This window comes from Perissodus microlepis, chromosome 9 (genome assembly GCF_051167445.1).
Source record: "Perissodus microlepis isolate ML-2025 ecotype Zambia chromosome 9, ASM5116744v1, whole genome shotgun sequence".
NCBI lineage: Eukaryota > Metazoa > Chordata > Actinopteri > Cichliformes > Cichlidae > Perissodus > Perissodus microlepis.
Window position 1 is genome coordinate 28,705,668 of NC_140469.1, and position 16,982 is coordinate 28,722,649.

At 41.1% G+C, this 16,982-nt stretch overlaps 1 pseudogene; it reads right to left on the reverse strand.

Annotated features, from left to right (window-relative positions):
* Positions 1-4,048: 4,048 nt before the first annotated feature.
* On the reverse strand, positions 4,049-4,971 carry LOC146380714 (zinc finger BED domain-containing protein 4-like; annotated as a pseudogene).
* Positions 4,972-16,982: the final 12,011 nt, after the last annotated feature.

The following is a 16,982-nucleotide window of genomic DNA, read 5'->3' on the forward strand; positions in this document are numbered from 1 at the left end:
CTGAAGTGACAAATGGAAACATGTTTACAGTCAGTCAGATGAACTGTTTTCAGTGGCACAGATGGAGGTTTATCAGAGGAGGAGACTTGGCTGTTCTCCACTCACACTGAACAGGGTTCCTGCAACTTATTAAAAATCTGACCTGAAAGTTATGAAAAATTTCCTTGTAACACTGAGTTACAGTAGGGGGGCTGCTCCGTAATCCAGTTCAATAACACATCTCCTGACATTAAACATAAGCTTATTTAATAATGTGGATCTCTTTTGTCCAGATTTTTATTCAGAGGCAGCAACTGTGGTAAGAATTGACCCGGATCTTTACAGATCTTACAGTTTAGTATCAAGTTCATTTTCTTGTTGATGCAGAGCCAGAATTTTGATATTTTTAGACAATCCCATAAAAGATGCATGTAAGTTCCATCTGCTGTTTTATATTTGAGAAAAAATGTTGAAAGATCTTTAAAATCTTTTATTTTTCCTTAAACTTGCTGTAGGTATTAAAACTTATGATTTTGTGTTTAAGATGTCGAAACAATTAATTTTGGGAATTCATTTTTTAAAGTTGTGGTTTCATTTGCTCAGAGTTCATCAACGTTTTCCTGATACAAGGTGGGATGGATCCATGCTTTTATGCTGTTTAAGACAAATTCTGAAAGCTGAACGTTGCAGAGATTATAGCAGCTTAAAGGTGCCATGATGAATTCAGCTGTATTATGTGATAAGAACAAGTAGTCTGATGTCCTGTTATCATGATGACACTAAAATTTGAGATACAATAAATAAAATAAGTTTTTGTACTAGGTATTGGTTCAGTATCGTCGATACCACCCTGAATTTTACTTGGTATCGGATCAGAAAGGAAATCAGTGGTATTGCACATCACTAGTCATGATACATCAATACAATTTGCATAAGAGGGCAAATCATGTTTAATTTATACATCATTCTACCAGTAATCTAGTTCATCAGTTTGTAGCTTCACAAAACTAAACAAAAAGGAATTTTTGCAACAGGTTTTTCAATCAATTTTGTTAATTTTGTTTCCAGATAAGAGAGGCCAGACCTTTCTTATTCTCTGTGTTTAATCTGGACCTTGGGACAGCTAAGAGCTTTTAAACCACAGACTTCAGTGATCTTCAGTGTTGGGACTAACGCGTTATTAAGTAACGCGTTACAGTAACTACGTTATTATTGTGGTAACGAGCACGGTAACTAGTTATTATGCCAAAACCGGGAACGCGTTACTCGTTACTGGGCTTTAAATAGGCTCGTTATTCGTTACTTCGTGTGGTGGCTATCGCGGAGCTTCCACAGATTCAATAACATTAGCGAGTGGTGAAAGCCAGCAGGTGGATTAAGGAAAAGGGGAGGCAGGAGGAGAGACCCGAAGCAGCCGCTGGTCCGAGAGTGTCAGGTGAACTGAACTTCAGGTAAGAAGTTATAACCTGCAGTCCATCTGGGTCAGATATGAATAATTATCTGAGTCTTACAACAAACAATTGATAGATTAATGCATATATACCATCAGAACAGTGTACATCACTGTCACAACAGTGTTTATTTTCATTCAAAGGCTTTATGATTTTTCCTATAATGGTGGGCCGGTCTCTAGTCAAAATGCCCGGGACGATTTTTTTGTCCCAGTCCAGCCCTGTATGCAGCTCATCTGCAGTCCGGTGTTACCTACATCTTCCTATTCAGAAGGCAGAATTTCCGAGTTCTGAGTACAATCGAAAGCACCACGACTGCAGTTTTTGTGTTGGATGTAAAAAGCAGGCTAGGATAGAATCAGGTGTGGGATTTCTCTTGTGGAAATGTGCACATTATTTTTTCCTTTCTATTGGTAGGTGGCACAGTGCACTTGTGGCAAGTAAGCAAGCTAGAAGACTGGCAATCTTGCTGGGTTACGGAAGCAACACATTAACAAGAGAATTCTGAGTAAAACCAAAGTTACTTTCCCTAGTAACTAGTTACTCTGAAAGTAACGAGTAACTTGAAGTAACTGAGTTACTTTTGATAGAAGTAACTAGTAATGTAACTAAGTTACTAATTTAAAGTAACTTACCCAACACTGGTGATCTTGCAGGAGCGAACCAATTTAAAAGATTAGAAAGGTATGAGGGTGCTAACACATGCAACGCCTTAAAAACACATAATAAAATCTTAAAATGAATTCAAAACCTAACTCGCAGCCAGTGTAAGGATGCCAGTATGGGAGACTCGGTTGCATAAGATAAGATAACCTTTATTAGTCCCGAGCGTGGGAAATTTGTTTTGTTACAGCAGTAGACAGTGCAAATGTATAAAAGGCTCTGGGATTTTATGTCTATGTTCTGCAATATTGTGTGGCAATAAAACAGCTGGCGGTGACAATCCAGCAAAGTGGAAGCCTGTTGTCCTCCTGTATCCTGACCGATACACCATCTTGTTAGCTGCTGAACCTAAAAGAACTAGCCCTCACCAAGTACTCCTCAACAGCAAAGTTGCATAGAAAATTTTGAGAAAAACACTGGAGTAATATATCCATAAGATACTGTACACCAGGGGTTGGCAACCCTAGGCACGCGTGCCACAGTTGGCACGCGAAGGGTTAACTGATGGCACGACCATAGCTGGACTGGCCATCGGGCATACCAGGCATTTGCTCGGTGGCCCGATTATTTGTTTTTGTTTTGTTTTTTTTGTAACGGTATAAACAATGAAAGGTGGTGGATTGGCCAGATGCTGGCCGGTGTGTAAAAATAACTCAGTTGTTTGGTAGTGGCATCGCGGAGCTTCCACAGATTCAATAAAATTAACAAGTGGTGGAGGCCAGCAGGTGGATGAGGGAGAGGGGAGGCAGGAGGAGAGACCCGAGGCGGCCACCGGTCCAAGTGTCAGGTGAACTGAACTTCAGGTAAGAAGTTATGACCTGCAGTCTATCTGGGTCAGATATAAACCAAGTTTAGGTGGAGTTTATTTTCGTTGTGCTGACTTTTTACAGTCAGTTACAATAACTCGTACTGCGTACTAGCTAGCATGACGGAGTTTCTATACAGCTGGGTGGGTGCTTTGATGTTACTGATGTTGAACTTTTTTACTGAACATTTTATTCATAAGGTTAGTTAGTAGAGTTGCCAACCGTCCCGTAAAAAGATGGAATCGTCCCGCATTCAGAGAAATTATTACGTGTTTCGTGTTGAGGTGAAAAGGAACAGTTTGTCCCGGACTTCAGCTACAATGAAAAAGACACAAAGCTGGAGTTATTCTGTCTTTACGCTGCACAGCTGCCTCTTCTCTCATTCTCCTCCCTCCCTCTCCTGTTGCTACTTTAATCATGAAACTGATCAATGATCAGCTGATCGGCTATCCTCTCTTGTTTGTTTATCGCACACTTTGCGCCAGAAAGAGGAAACCAATCGCGCTAAACAACAGCAGCACCTTTAAGCTTGATCAGCTGTTGTTAGAATTTATTTAATATTAATTTCTAGTATCAGCTGATGTTTGCTGGAGCCACAGCTGTAAAAGCTGCTGGTCATGATGTCGGTTTGGATATCTGGTGAGAGGGAAACATGAAGATGAAACCAGGAGATGTCCTTACTGAATCATCAGAGCTGAACAGGTGATGGAGAAACGGGTAGGGATGCACCGATACCACTTTTTTGGAAAACGAGTATGAGTACGAGTACTTGCATTTCAGTACTCGCTGAACTGGACATGATTTAAATTTACAGGTAACAGCGTTAGTCCTATAATTTAACAAAAAAACAAGGGACTGGTTTGGAATTAAGAATATTTATTTAAAATGAAAAGCATGTTGTATGCAACATATTACAGAATAAATAATTATGAAAAATTTAAACAGTGACAGTGCAACTCAAGTATTTTTTTCAGTTTGTTGTAAACTGCCGCTTTGAACAACAGAAGGGGCATTAATAAACACCTTTGCTATTTAGTGCACAATATTTGAATAAACTAACAACATCCACCAACATAAAACTGTGGCAGTCAGTGCAACTGAGGTAGGTATTAACATCGAGTCTAAGATGACTCACTTAATGAAGCCTATTTAGAAAAAGTGAGTGGCAGGTTTGTTTTTTTAAAGAAAAGTAGCTTTTCTGCATTACCAGCAGTCAGCCTGTTTCTGTTTTCATCTATAATGTGTGACACTGAGCTAAAAAGCCTTTCACTTTCCACACTGCTACATGGGGCTGAGAGGTATTTACGGGCCATTTTAGCCAAAGTGGGGAACCTGATTTTGTTGACACCCCAGTACTTCAGAGGACTGTCTTCACAAGGGCTCGGGGCCTCTCCGAGGTATGTGTCGAGCTCAATGGCAGCACCTGCTGCCAGCGGCTGTGCTGCCTGGGGCTGCTCCTTAGCGATTTCGTCAAATATAGTGTCCAGACTGCTGCTAGTGCTGGCCTGGGCCTTGAGGAACAGTTTAGCAGGAGGTTCTGCAGCTTCTGCCCGACTCCCCTCTGCCTCAGCTCTGGACATCATCTGCAGCTCCTGCTTCAGGTGCAGCTTGGTCTCCGGAGCAGTGTTGTTGGAGAAGAAGCGATCTTTATACCTGCACAAAATTCATAAATGTATTAATATGTGGAGAAATAGGACTGATTTTAGTGTCCCCTAAACATTGTGACAAATGCCAGCCATTTGACTTTCTGGTAGTAATAAGGGAAATGTATTTCATATTATATATTGCATACATTTGTATTTGTGTATTTTAGTTACAAATATATAATATTTCAGATGGAAAATAATCTTACATTTAGTACTGTAGTTTATCATTGAATACCTATAGCACACAGACTTTACCTTGGGTCAAGTATGGTGGAGATGAAGTACAGTGGGTTGGTCTCGATGTCACTGAAGCGCTTCTTGACAGCTGCCAGTAAGGTTGCTTTCATTGTGTTGACGCCGTGGTCCTCGTCTGTTTCTCTGTTTAGAAGTCTCACTAGCACAGTCACAGCTGGGATGACATCAGAGGCTAGTGCGTCGTAGCTGCTCACCTATTTAGTTTTAGTTCCTCAAAGGGGGCGAGGATGGCAACAGTCGTCTCCATAAGAGCCCATTGGTGAGCGGTGAGATAGTCAGGGAGTTCGTGCTCGGACACATACACGCCCAGCACTTGCTTTTGCTCAATGAGGGACTGGAGCATGTAATACGTGCTGTTCCAGCACGTCTGTACGTCCTGCTGCAGTCTCTTTATTGGCTGGTTGAGCTGTCCCTGAATGTCCTCGAGGCGGGAGTAGGCTAAGGCGGAATGTTTAAAATGCCCAACTATTTTCCGTCCCACTGCTATAGCATCAGCTATGCTCCTCTGTGCTAATAAACATGGGTAAATAAGCGTGGGTAAACTCTTTGTACTCGTTGTCGTGTTGGGATTTTAGGTGCTTGATTAAATTGCTTGTGTTAAATGCGCTACCTTTAGAGCCTCCTCTGGACAATTTCGCTGAGCACAATTTGCAGTCCGCCTTTGTTTTCGGGTCTTCATTCACTTTGAAATAGTTCCACACAGCTGATATGTCTCGCCTCGCTTTCTCCCCGCTCTGAGCTGCAGCCGGGGCCTGGGGGCGGGCACTCGGCGCCTGTGATCAGTGTTGGGTAAGTTACTTTAAATTAGTAACTTAGTTACATTACTAGTTACTTCTATCAAAAGTAACTCAGTTACTTCAAGTTACTCGTTACTTTCAGAGTAACTAGTTACTAGGGAAAGTAACTTTGGTTTTACTCAGAATTCTCTTGTTAATGTGTTGCTTCCGTAACCCAGCAAGATTGCCAGTCTTCTAGCTTGCTTGCTTACTTGCCACAAGTGCACTGTGCCACCTACCAATAGAAAGGAAAAAATAATGTGCACATTTCCACAAGAGAAATCCCACACCTGATTCTATCCTAGCCTGCTTTTTACATCCAACACAAAAACTGCAGTCGTGGTGCTTTCGATTGTACTCAGAACTCGGAAATTCTGCCTTCTGAATAGGAAGATGTAGGTAACACCGGACTGCAGATGAGCTGCATACAGGGCTGGACTGGGACAAAAAAATCGTCCCGGGCATTTTGACTAGAGACCGGCCCACCATTATAGGAAAAATCATAAAGCCTTTGAATGAAAATAAACACTGTTGTGACAGTGATGTACACTGTTCTGATGGTATATATGCATTAATCTATCAATTGTTTGTTGTAAGACTCAGATAATTATTTTTTTTTTAAAGTGAGACATTTTAAATGAGAATAAGAGGGTATTTCCTTGTGCCCCCCTCTCCCTTTTGATGCCCTACATGGACCCCTGGCAACACTTTACTAGACCCGCCCCTGCACAGTTACCAGCTGTCAGCTACATAGAAAAGGATCCTGGTGTTATTTGTCTCTCAGAAACAGTTCATAACTTCCCTTCAACTCATTCATGTTAACTAAAAGGTAAACCTGTTTCTCCATCACAGCTCTGATGATTCAGTAAGGACATCTCCTGGTTTCATCTTCATGTTTCCCTCTCACCAGATAACCAAACCGATATCATGACCAGCAGGTTTACAGCTGTGGCTCCAGCCAACATCAGCTGATACTAGAAATTAATATTAAATAAATTCTAACAACAGCTGATCAAGCTTAAACGTGCTGCTGTTGTTTAGCGCGACATCCGCTGGTTTCCTCTTTCTGGCGCAAAGTGGGCGATAAATAAACAAGAGAGAAAAGCCAATTAGCTGATCACTGATCAGTTTCATGATTGAAGTAGAATCATGAGAGGGAGGGGAGAGAATGAGAGAAGAAGAGGCAGCCGTGCAGCAAAGACAGAATAACTCCAGCTTAGTGTCTTTTTCATTGTAGCTGAAGTCCGGGACAAACTGTTCCTTTTCACCTCAATACGAAACCCGTAATATTTTCTCTGAATACGAGACGATTCCGTTTTTTACGGGACAGTTGGCAACTCTGATAATTAACCTTATGAACAAAATAAAGTTCAACATCAGTAACATAGCACCCACCCAGCTGTATAGAAACTCCGTCATGCTAGCTAGCACGCAGTACGAAAAAGTCAGCATAACGAAAATAAACTCCACCTAAACTTGGTTCATATCTGACCCAGATGGACTGCAGGTTATAACTTCTTACCTGAAGTTCAGTTCACCTGACACTCTCGGACCAGCGGCCGCTTCGGGTGTCTCCTCTTGCCTCCCTTTTCCTTCATCCACCTGCTGGCCTCCACCACTTGCTAATGTTATTGAATCTGTGGAAGCTCCGCGATAGCCACCACACGAAGTAACGAATAACGAGCCTATTTAAATCCCAGTAACGAGTAACGCGTTCCCGGTTTTGGCATAATAACTAGCTACCGTGCTCATTACCACAATAATAACGTAGTTACTGTAACGCGTTACTTAATAACGCGTTAGTCCCAACACTGCCTGTGATTAACCCCTTACATGCCCTCAAACATAGACAGGTCTCAGACTGTGGTATCGGTTCCCCGGTATCGGGGGACTTTTAACGAGTACGAGTACTTCAGAAAATGTGGTATCGAGGCCGATACCAGATACCGGTATCGGTATCGGTGCATCCCTAGAAACAGGTTTACCTTTTAGGTGACATGAATGAGTTGAAGGGAAGTTATGAACCGTTTCTGAGAGACAAATAATACCAGGATCATTTTCTAAGTAGCTGACAGCTGGTAACTGTGCAGGGGCGGGTCTAGCAAAGTTTTGCCAGGGGGGCCAGGTAGGGCATTAACAGGGAAAAGAGGGCACAAAGAAATACTTTCTTATTCTCATTTAAAATGTCTGGCTGTTATTAAATAATTATCTGAAGCTTACAACCAAAGTTTTTATCTGATGTAAAATGTATAGAAATCATACATATACCAGCAAGACAGTGTACATCACTGTCACAACAGCGTTTGTTTTCATTCAAAGGCTTTATGGCTTTAATACCTGGTGGGCCGGTCTCTAGTCAAAAAGCCCGGGCTGTTTTTTTGTCCCAGTCCAGCCCTGGGCACGACACGCAGTGAATTAATCTGAGAAGGTGCATCAAAAAATAAATGGCCGCACCAGAGGTGCACATCGCAAATCAGCTCGCATAGACAGATTAGTTGTGCCTCTTCTTAATGACGGTATCTTAGCTACCAGATTCAACTTGTAATTGGCTAAAAATAACTTAGCTTACTGGTGAGAGGGACGTTTTTAGCTTTCCACATTCCGACACTTCAAAAGCTTCAGGAGCTGTCTGCTCAGCGCAGCATCAGCACCACGGAAATACACGGATACATCCGTAGACTCGAGACAGAATTCACAATGTGCTTTTGGGACTTTCAGGTGTATGGACCAATGTTTTATTTTCTTATCAAACCAGAAATCTTTAATGAGCAGCTAGATTTGTCTCACATTAACTGGCTGAGTTAATGCCAGTTAATGTAACATCGAAGCAGCTGGAATCCATAGCTGTCCGTGTTCATGGAGCTTGCATTTTCACCTGCTGGACATCACTACCTGACTAGTTTAACTGTCTTCAGAACATTGCAGAGGCATTATTGACAGTATTTGGCTCTAATATCTGTGTGAGCAGATTTTCTCTCACATGAGTGTCCTCAGGTAGCCGTCTGAATGCTGGACACTGGGAGACCTGTGTCTCTGAGTGGGAGACCAGAGATCACATTAACATGTGTGTCTCTGTATTAACAAACATGCCATATTGGCCCAGTTTATTTTTCTTATCATTGTTGTGAGGAGACCATAAATAGCATTTGCATTTTCTGTTGTACAGTTCATTTGCTGTTGTGGAGTTCTTGTTATGGATTAAAAAGTGTCCTTTTTTGTTTCAAAATAGCTGATAACTATTCGCTGACAGCTGCCAACATCTGCAAACAAATAAAATTCTATAAAGTGCTTCTATATATTGTGTAACTGTTAATATAGAGCGTTATTAAATTTATTGATAATGCAATGATAAGGCACACTGACTTCTGAGGAAATTTTAAATGGCACTCGCCAACAAATTAATTGATGAGTGCCAATCAGCGTTTATTAAAGGAAGGCAGATTCATAATAGCATAAGATTAATATTAGATATGATTGACTACCGATCCTTTATTAATTCAGAAAGTTTAATATTATTTATTGACTTTTTTTAAAGCATTTGATTCAACAGACCATAATTTTTTATTTAGATCTTTAGACCTTTTTGGATTTGGAAACAAATTTTGCAAAGTGATCAAACTGTTCTACAAGCAGATTTATAGTTATGTTTTGCTCAATCCAGGCATAACACCTAGGATAGACGTATTCCGTGGAATTCGACAGGGTTGCCCAATTTCTCCAAAATTATTTATTCTTTGCACTCAATTAATGGCCTACCTCATTGTGAACCATTCAGACATCGAAGGAATAAATATTTTTGATATTGAACTGAAAATAAGTCAGTTTGCAGATGACACAGTAATACTTTTAAAGGATAAATCAATACTTGAGAAAGCATTGAATGTAATTTCAATTTTTTCTAAAGCTTCAGGCTTGTGTCTGAATCTAAAGAAGTGTGAACTTTTGCCACTTTATGATTGTTTGGACAATAGCATGAGGACGATTCCAGTGAAAAATGAAGTCAAATATCTAGGCATTTATTTAAACAAAGACATCAACACTAGAGAATCAAAAAACCTAAAAGACAAAATTGATGGTATGTCCAAAACACTAAATCATTGGTTAACAAGAGATATTACAATTTTTTCTTTTTTTTTCTTTTTTTTTTCTTTTTTTTTTGTTGTTGTCCCGTTTGGATCTTTAGCCATCAGAATTGTTGTCTTAAGGCCAAGAAAGATGCCAAGCGGATTTATTTTACCAAGTGGATCATCATGGCCTTGCCATATTGGTCCATTTGATGACTGGGGGATAGGACAGGGAGAAAGAATGAAAGAAACAGAGGGAGAGAAAGAAAAACAGAGGGGAGAAGAGAGGGTGAGAAAGGGGGGAAGAAGGAAAGAAAAACAAACAAAACACCTGGATCACCTGTATGGAGAAAAAAAACAGAAGAGAAAGCAAAAAAAAAAAATAAAAAAAAAAGAGCAACATAATAAAAACAGCACCATCACAATAAACTAGCTAGCAGTAGATAACAGTAGATACTAAATATTAAACGCCATTGTGCAGCACACAAGATAGACAGCGCACAATATGCTTTGAGGCAGCAGCCAAGAAAGGTGTAGTCCGCGTCTGTGAACACCCGTGTGTACACCTGTGTGCATACCTGTGTGGATCAGCATGCTTGTATTCCAAAGGTTTCTCCATGTAACGATCTGCTAGGGAGTGTGGGGAGCCATAGCCCCGTCCACCAGGGTATGAAGCAGGTATGGAGGAGATCCAGGCCCCAGATATCCAGAGGCCCCAGAGTACGAGGACCCGAGGAGGACCACCAAAAGGGGGGGAACCGTGCCACCCTCCTGGGAAGAGCCGAGTAGAGCCCCAAACGAGAGGTCACCCAGCAGCTATGGAGCAGAGGCCAGAGGGGGTTGCAGTGGCGTGCCCGCGGGCTCTGCCGGCAGCCAGCTGTGCCAGAGAGGACCGAGCTTCAGGCCCAGAGGCCAGAGGCCTGAGGGCACCCCACCCCCCGGAAGGGGCCCAGCCGGGCCACAGGCGCCAGGCCCCGCCAATCGGCCACCAGGAGTGAGCCGGTACATACATGAGCGCCCAGCCCCAGTCGACAAGAACCACCAACACACCAACGTCTGAGGGCATCAGCCACCGGCAGGGAGTGTGGTGAGGGGAGATAGGCCTCCGTACTTAGGAGGGCCTGAGATGTACCCAGAGAGGTTGAGTCTAAGACCCAACCTGACATATAGACACAGACGAACAGGCGCACGCGGACACAAACGTGCATTTCCACCCCCATATGCACAACCAAATACTCGGCACTCACCCAACGTGTAGACAGACACAAATAGACACTGCACAGACAGTCACACTCCCCAAACATACTCTATATCCCAGGTCCAGGTACCCCCGCCCTCAGAGGGGCAAGCCGCACCTAGACCCAGGAGATGTAACCCTTCTCTCTGGGGTGGAGGCAAGCGGACCACCTCCTTATCTGCAGTAGCAGGGAGGCCCCGCATCCCAGACCCCAATCTGACGGCCAGCACGTCCTCCCAGCCCCCCAGCCCTGACGGCTAACAGAACCGGGGTGAGTGAAGACCCCAAAACCTCCCTACACCCGCTCATATGTAGTGTTGCTGTGTGCTGTTCTTAAGTGCATTTAAAACACAGGAGAGCACGTCCCGGACCCACCCAGGGGCAGCCAGGCTACCAGGCCAGTAACCAACGTCCGCCAGCACAGACCCTGCCCCATCTCCGCTGTACGCAGCAACAAGGAAAACACCATCTAAGAGCCACCAGAGCCCCTAACCAGGTCATGGCCACATCCCCCGGGTTAGGCCCTCCAGGGAAAACGTCCCTAGGGACTCCCCAGACGTCCTAAGGCCGTCCCTACCCCCATATCAACCACAATAGCGAAGGCAGGACCAAACCATGACCCCCCACCCCCACTAGGTGATGGAGCCCAAAGGGATTGATCAAATGTGATGGCAGAGGCTGTATCAAGACTAATGTGATCTATTAGATGGTTTTTATATTGGTTAGAATTAAGATTATTTTTATTTTTCCAGTTAATGAGGACCATTTTCTTGGCAATGCATAGGGCCGTAAAAACAACGTGGGCTGTGTTTATTTCTGCAGTGACCTCATCCAAGTTGCCCAGCAAGCATACTAAAGGGGAGGCTGGAATGTTACATTTCAGAGACTTTGATAAGTCTTCACATATCTCACGCCAAAACTTCTGAACTGGTGGACAGAACCAAAGAGCGTGGATGTAATTGTCCGGTGTATTTGCTGTGCAGTGTGAGCAGTTGTTGGAAGGCGTATAGCCCATCTTGAACATCCTATGACCAGTATAGTGCACTCTATGTAATATTTTGTATTGTATTAATTGCAAACTGGGATTTCTGATCCATTGAAAGGTTTTTAAGCATATCTGAGACCAAAGGTTTTGGTCTAAGCTGATCGATAAATCTGCTTCCCATTTTCCAATAGGAAGGGATATTGATTCATCTATTTTAGAAAGTGTTCTGTATATTTTAGACAATAATTTGGGGGGTTTTAGACTAAAAAAATTGTACCACACTTGGTGGTGTTTGTAATTCAGCTGCACTGGGATTAAATTTCTTTTTTACTATGGGTTTAATTTGTTGATATTCCAAAAATCGTTTCTTGTTGATCCCATATTGTGTCTGTCAAACGAAATAAAGTCTGTTCCTTCCAATATGTGTTCCAAGTATTTAATTCCTTTGCAACTCCAATCTGGAAAGTTTATCATATTATTGTTTTGTAATATGTCCGGATTGTTCCAGATAGGTGTACGTTTGCATGGGATTAACGAAGACTCTGTCATTTTTAGAAACTCCCACCATTCTGTCAGAGAAGAGCTGATGTTGATGCTTTTAAAGCATTCATGTCGTTTGATGTTTGAGCTGATAAATGGTAGGTCTGAAATTTCTAGGTTATTACATAGTGCCTGTTCTACATCTATCCAAGGTTCATCTAAGAGGGTGTGTTTAAACCATCTAGAGATGAACTGAAGCCTGTTGGCTAAAAAATAGTGATTAAAGTTAGGCAGATCTAATCCTCCTTTATCCTTGGTCCTTTGTAGTGTTTTTAAGCTGATACGTGGGGGTTTATCTTTCCAAAGGAATTTAGAAATATACGAGTCTAGAGATCTGAACCAATCTTGTGATGGCTTATTTGGGATCATTGAAAATAAATAGTTTATTTTTGGCAAGACCATCATTTTTATAGCGGCGACCCTTCCCATGAGTGATATGGGTAAAGATTTCCATCTAGCCAGGTCGCCTTCTACTGTCTTTAAAAGTGGGATGTGGTTTAATTTAGTTAATTCTGAAAGCTTAGGAGAGACATTAATACCTAAATATTTTATATTTCCAGATTGCAGTGGGGAAGGAGAAGAATTATGGAAGGAGCAATTAATTGGAAGAACTGTAGATTTTGACCAGTTAATTGAATAATCTGAGACACTTGAGAAAGAATTTATCAATGCAATTACCCCAGAGAGATTGGTTTGTGAATTTTGGAGAAAAAGTAACACATCATCCGCATAAAGGCTGATTTTATGTTCTACATTCTTACATTTTATGCCCTTAATTGTTGTAGCCTGTCTAATTGCTGCTGCTAGTGGCTCAATAAAAATTGCAAACAGTGAAGGGGAGAGTGGGCACCCCTGCCTGGTGCCCCTCAGGAGACAGAAGCTGGAGGATGTTTGCTCATTTGTTCTGACACAAGCTGTTGGGGAGTTATATAATATTTTTAACCAGTTTATGAAAGAGGATCCAAAACCAAATTTGTGTAAAGTTGCAAATAGAAATTTCCAGTTAACTCTGTCAAATGCTTTTTCTGCATCTAAAGAAAATATTATGGTTTCAATGTTTTTACTGCATGAGTAGTCTATTAAATTAAGTAATCTACGTGTATTTGTTGATGAGTGCCTACCTTTTATGAAACCAGTTTGGTCAGGATGAATTAAAAGGGGGGTTATTTTCTCTAATCTCTTTGAGAGAGCTTTGCAGATTATTTTAAGGTCTATATTAATAAGGGATATTGGACGATAGCTTGAAGGAAATACAGGGTCTTTGCCTGGTTTTAGTAAGAGACTGATATTTGCAGAGTTCATATTTGGTGGTAGTCTACCATTTTCTTTGATTTCCTGCAACATCCTGTGAAAAACTGGTGCCAGAATTGTCCAGAATTCTTTGTAAAAATCTGTTGGAAAACCGTCTGGACCTGGAGCCTTATTATTGGGCATACTTATCAGAGCTTCCTGGAGTTCACCTGGCGTCAGTGGCGAATCCAGTGCTATTGCTTGGGTGTCTAATAATTTTGGAAGAGTTATGTTGTCGAGAAATTGATCAATTTCGTTTTTAGATGGGTTTATTTGTGGTGTATATAAAGTTTCATAGAAATCCCTAAAAATTTTATTTATTTTTTTAGGATCATATATTGTATTCCCAGATAAATCTTTAACAGCACATATAGTTGTTTTTTCTTTATTGATTTTTAACTGGTTAGCAAGAAATTGTCCGGATTTGTTACCGTGTTCATAATTTTGCAGGCGAAGTCTTTGTACTAAGAATTTAGTCTTTTTATTAATAATTTCATTTAATTCTAGTTTTGTCTTGCGTATTTTGTTTAATATTTCTTGATCTTGGTGTGACACATAGGCTTTTTCTAAGAATTTGATGTTTTTTTCTAGTTCCTGAATATTTTTGTTTTCTTCTTTCTTCTTATGTGATGAGAAAGAGATTATTTTACCTCTCATCACGGCTTTCCCTGCTTCCCAGAGGACAGATGCTGATGTTCCAGGAATGTCATTAAAGCCTAAATATAGAGTCCATTCTTTTTTAAAGTATTTGATAAACTCTTCGTCTTTGAGCAGTGATGTATTAAATCTCCAGTTTTTACTTGGTGTAGTATTATTCTTCTGTATTAGTGTTAAAGATACAGGAGCATGATCGCTGACAGCTATAGGATGAATCTCAGTGTCTGAAATGTCACTCAGCAGTGAGCTGCTGACTAGAAAATAATCCAGACGAGAGTAGGAGTGATGGACATGCGAGAAGAAAGAATATTCCTTACTGTTGGGGTGAAGGGAGCGCCATGCATCACAAAGACCAAAGTCGCTCATATACTGTTTGATTATATTTGTGGACTGCCAATTACGCTGAGTTCCTGCTGTATTGAGCCTATCCATTTCTTCATTTAGTCCCAGGTTGAGGTCTCCCCCAAGAACAATTGTGCAGTCTAGGTGTTCGGAGAGTGTACTAAAAAAACCGTAGAAGAATGAGGGGTCATCAACATTTGGACCATATATACTTACAATACATAGCTTTTGGTTAAGTATAGATAGTTTGACGATTAGGAATCTGCCCTCTGGATCTATAACTGTATCGAGTACTGTGAAATTAATATTTTTATGTATTAGAATTGCTACTCCTCTTTGTCTAGAATTATAACAGGCTGAGAACACATTAGGAAACTCAGGTGTTTTAAGTTTATTCAAACCTGTGACAGGCATGTGGGTCTCTTGTAATAAAACAACGTCTGCCTGTAATTTTTTAAGTTGGTTAAGTATTTTTAACCTTTTTTCCCTAGAGCCAGCTCCATGCACATTCCATGTGACAAATGTTAGCATGCCCATAGTTGTGTGTTTGTGGCTAATGATGTACGCTGTGTGTCTCGCTTAGACGGGTGAGGAAAATGGAAACACATCATTTTTTTGTAAATAAAGAGAAGAAAATGCGCGGCGAGAAGCTCCATAGGTCTGACTATGTGTGTGCATAATAACTAAAATGAGCAAATGTGTGCGTGTGTCCTATATCTGTGTGCGCTGTGTGGCTGTTGTAAATGTGTTGCCTTTAAACGCACGTGTGTGCGTGATCGTGCAGAGTGAGCATGTAGAAATAGACAGTGTTGTTTGTGGATGGATAGGGAAACAGGTGATCGACGCAGTGATAGAAAAGAGAAGCAAAGAAACCAAAGAGCAAGGTGAGCGACAAGAGAGAGAGAGGGAAAAAGAAATAGAAACGGAAACATTCCAATTAAGGCATTGGCGGAGAGTGACGTTATACTAAATTAGCAAACTGATATTACATAGTTAAGCAAAAGTTAATACAAGAGAGTGTGAGTGAAGAGAATAGTGTAGCGGATTCTTATCTGGTGTGCAGTCAATACAGCCATGGAGTGGTGCCGGGGTCGCGGTAGAGCTGTCCGTCCACGTAGAGCCGGTCCACGGCGATGACAGCCCGGGAGCCTTTCTGGATAAAACTACGTCGGACTGGGAAGAGGACCCTGCGTCGTTCCAGGATCTCTCTGGGGAACTGATCATTCACGCTGAAATCCGTTCCTCACAATTTTTGGACGCAATCTATTATCCAAATCAGAGGGCGTCTCAAAGATGGTTTATCCAGCTTACTCATTATACATTACCCCGAAAAGTATTAAAAAGATTAACTCTATAATCTATCAATTCATTTGGCGCAATAAAACACATTACATTAAAAAATCACAACTCGTCAAAGATTACACTAAAGGTGGTATAAAGACAATTGATTTTCAATCAATGGTTGGAGTATTTAAAATAAACTGGATAAAAGCCTTCCTCTTGAAACCTGACTCCATATGGTTCCATATCCCTAAAAATATTTTCAAAAAGGTGGGAGGGTTGGATTTTCTCCTGAAATGTGATTTTGATATATTGAAGTTGCCTGTGAAACTGTCAGAATATCATAAGCAGGTCTTGTCTTATTGGAAGAAGGTTTTTGCCCATAACTTTTCACCACATTGCTCCACCTTGTGGAATAACAGGCCCATTACAATTAATAGGAAGTCATTGTTCATTAAAGAGTGGTATGAAAAAAACATCATCTTTATAACAGATTTACTTGATGAAAAGGGACAGTTTCTCTCAGTGGGTGTTTTTAATGCAAAGTTTAACATTCAGTGTTCCCTTAGAGAATATGACAAGGTTTGTAAGGCGATCCCCTTACCTCTGTTGAGTTTGATACAAGGCTATTTATATTACTCTAAGGGACAAATTAGTTTACCTTCTTTACAGCTAAATCAGATTCCTTTGACTGATAAAAAATGTAATAATAAAACCATAAACAAAATATTTAAAAATGAATTATTTCCCGATTTTAACAGTAACACAAAATTAAAAGGGAGTAACGTTAAAATAACGAACAAATATACACACTTTTTAAAGTGGCCTATCCCCCCCCCCCCCCCCCCCCCAAGTCAAAGAAATGCAATTTAAAATAATTAATGGATATTACCCAGCAGCTGAAATGCTTAAAAAAAGGTTTGGGTTTGAGGTGGAGCCATGTGGATTTTGTTCACAAAATGAAAGTATTGATCATTTGTTTTTTTTTTCCTGCTCAGTAACGACTGACT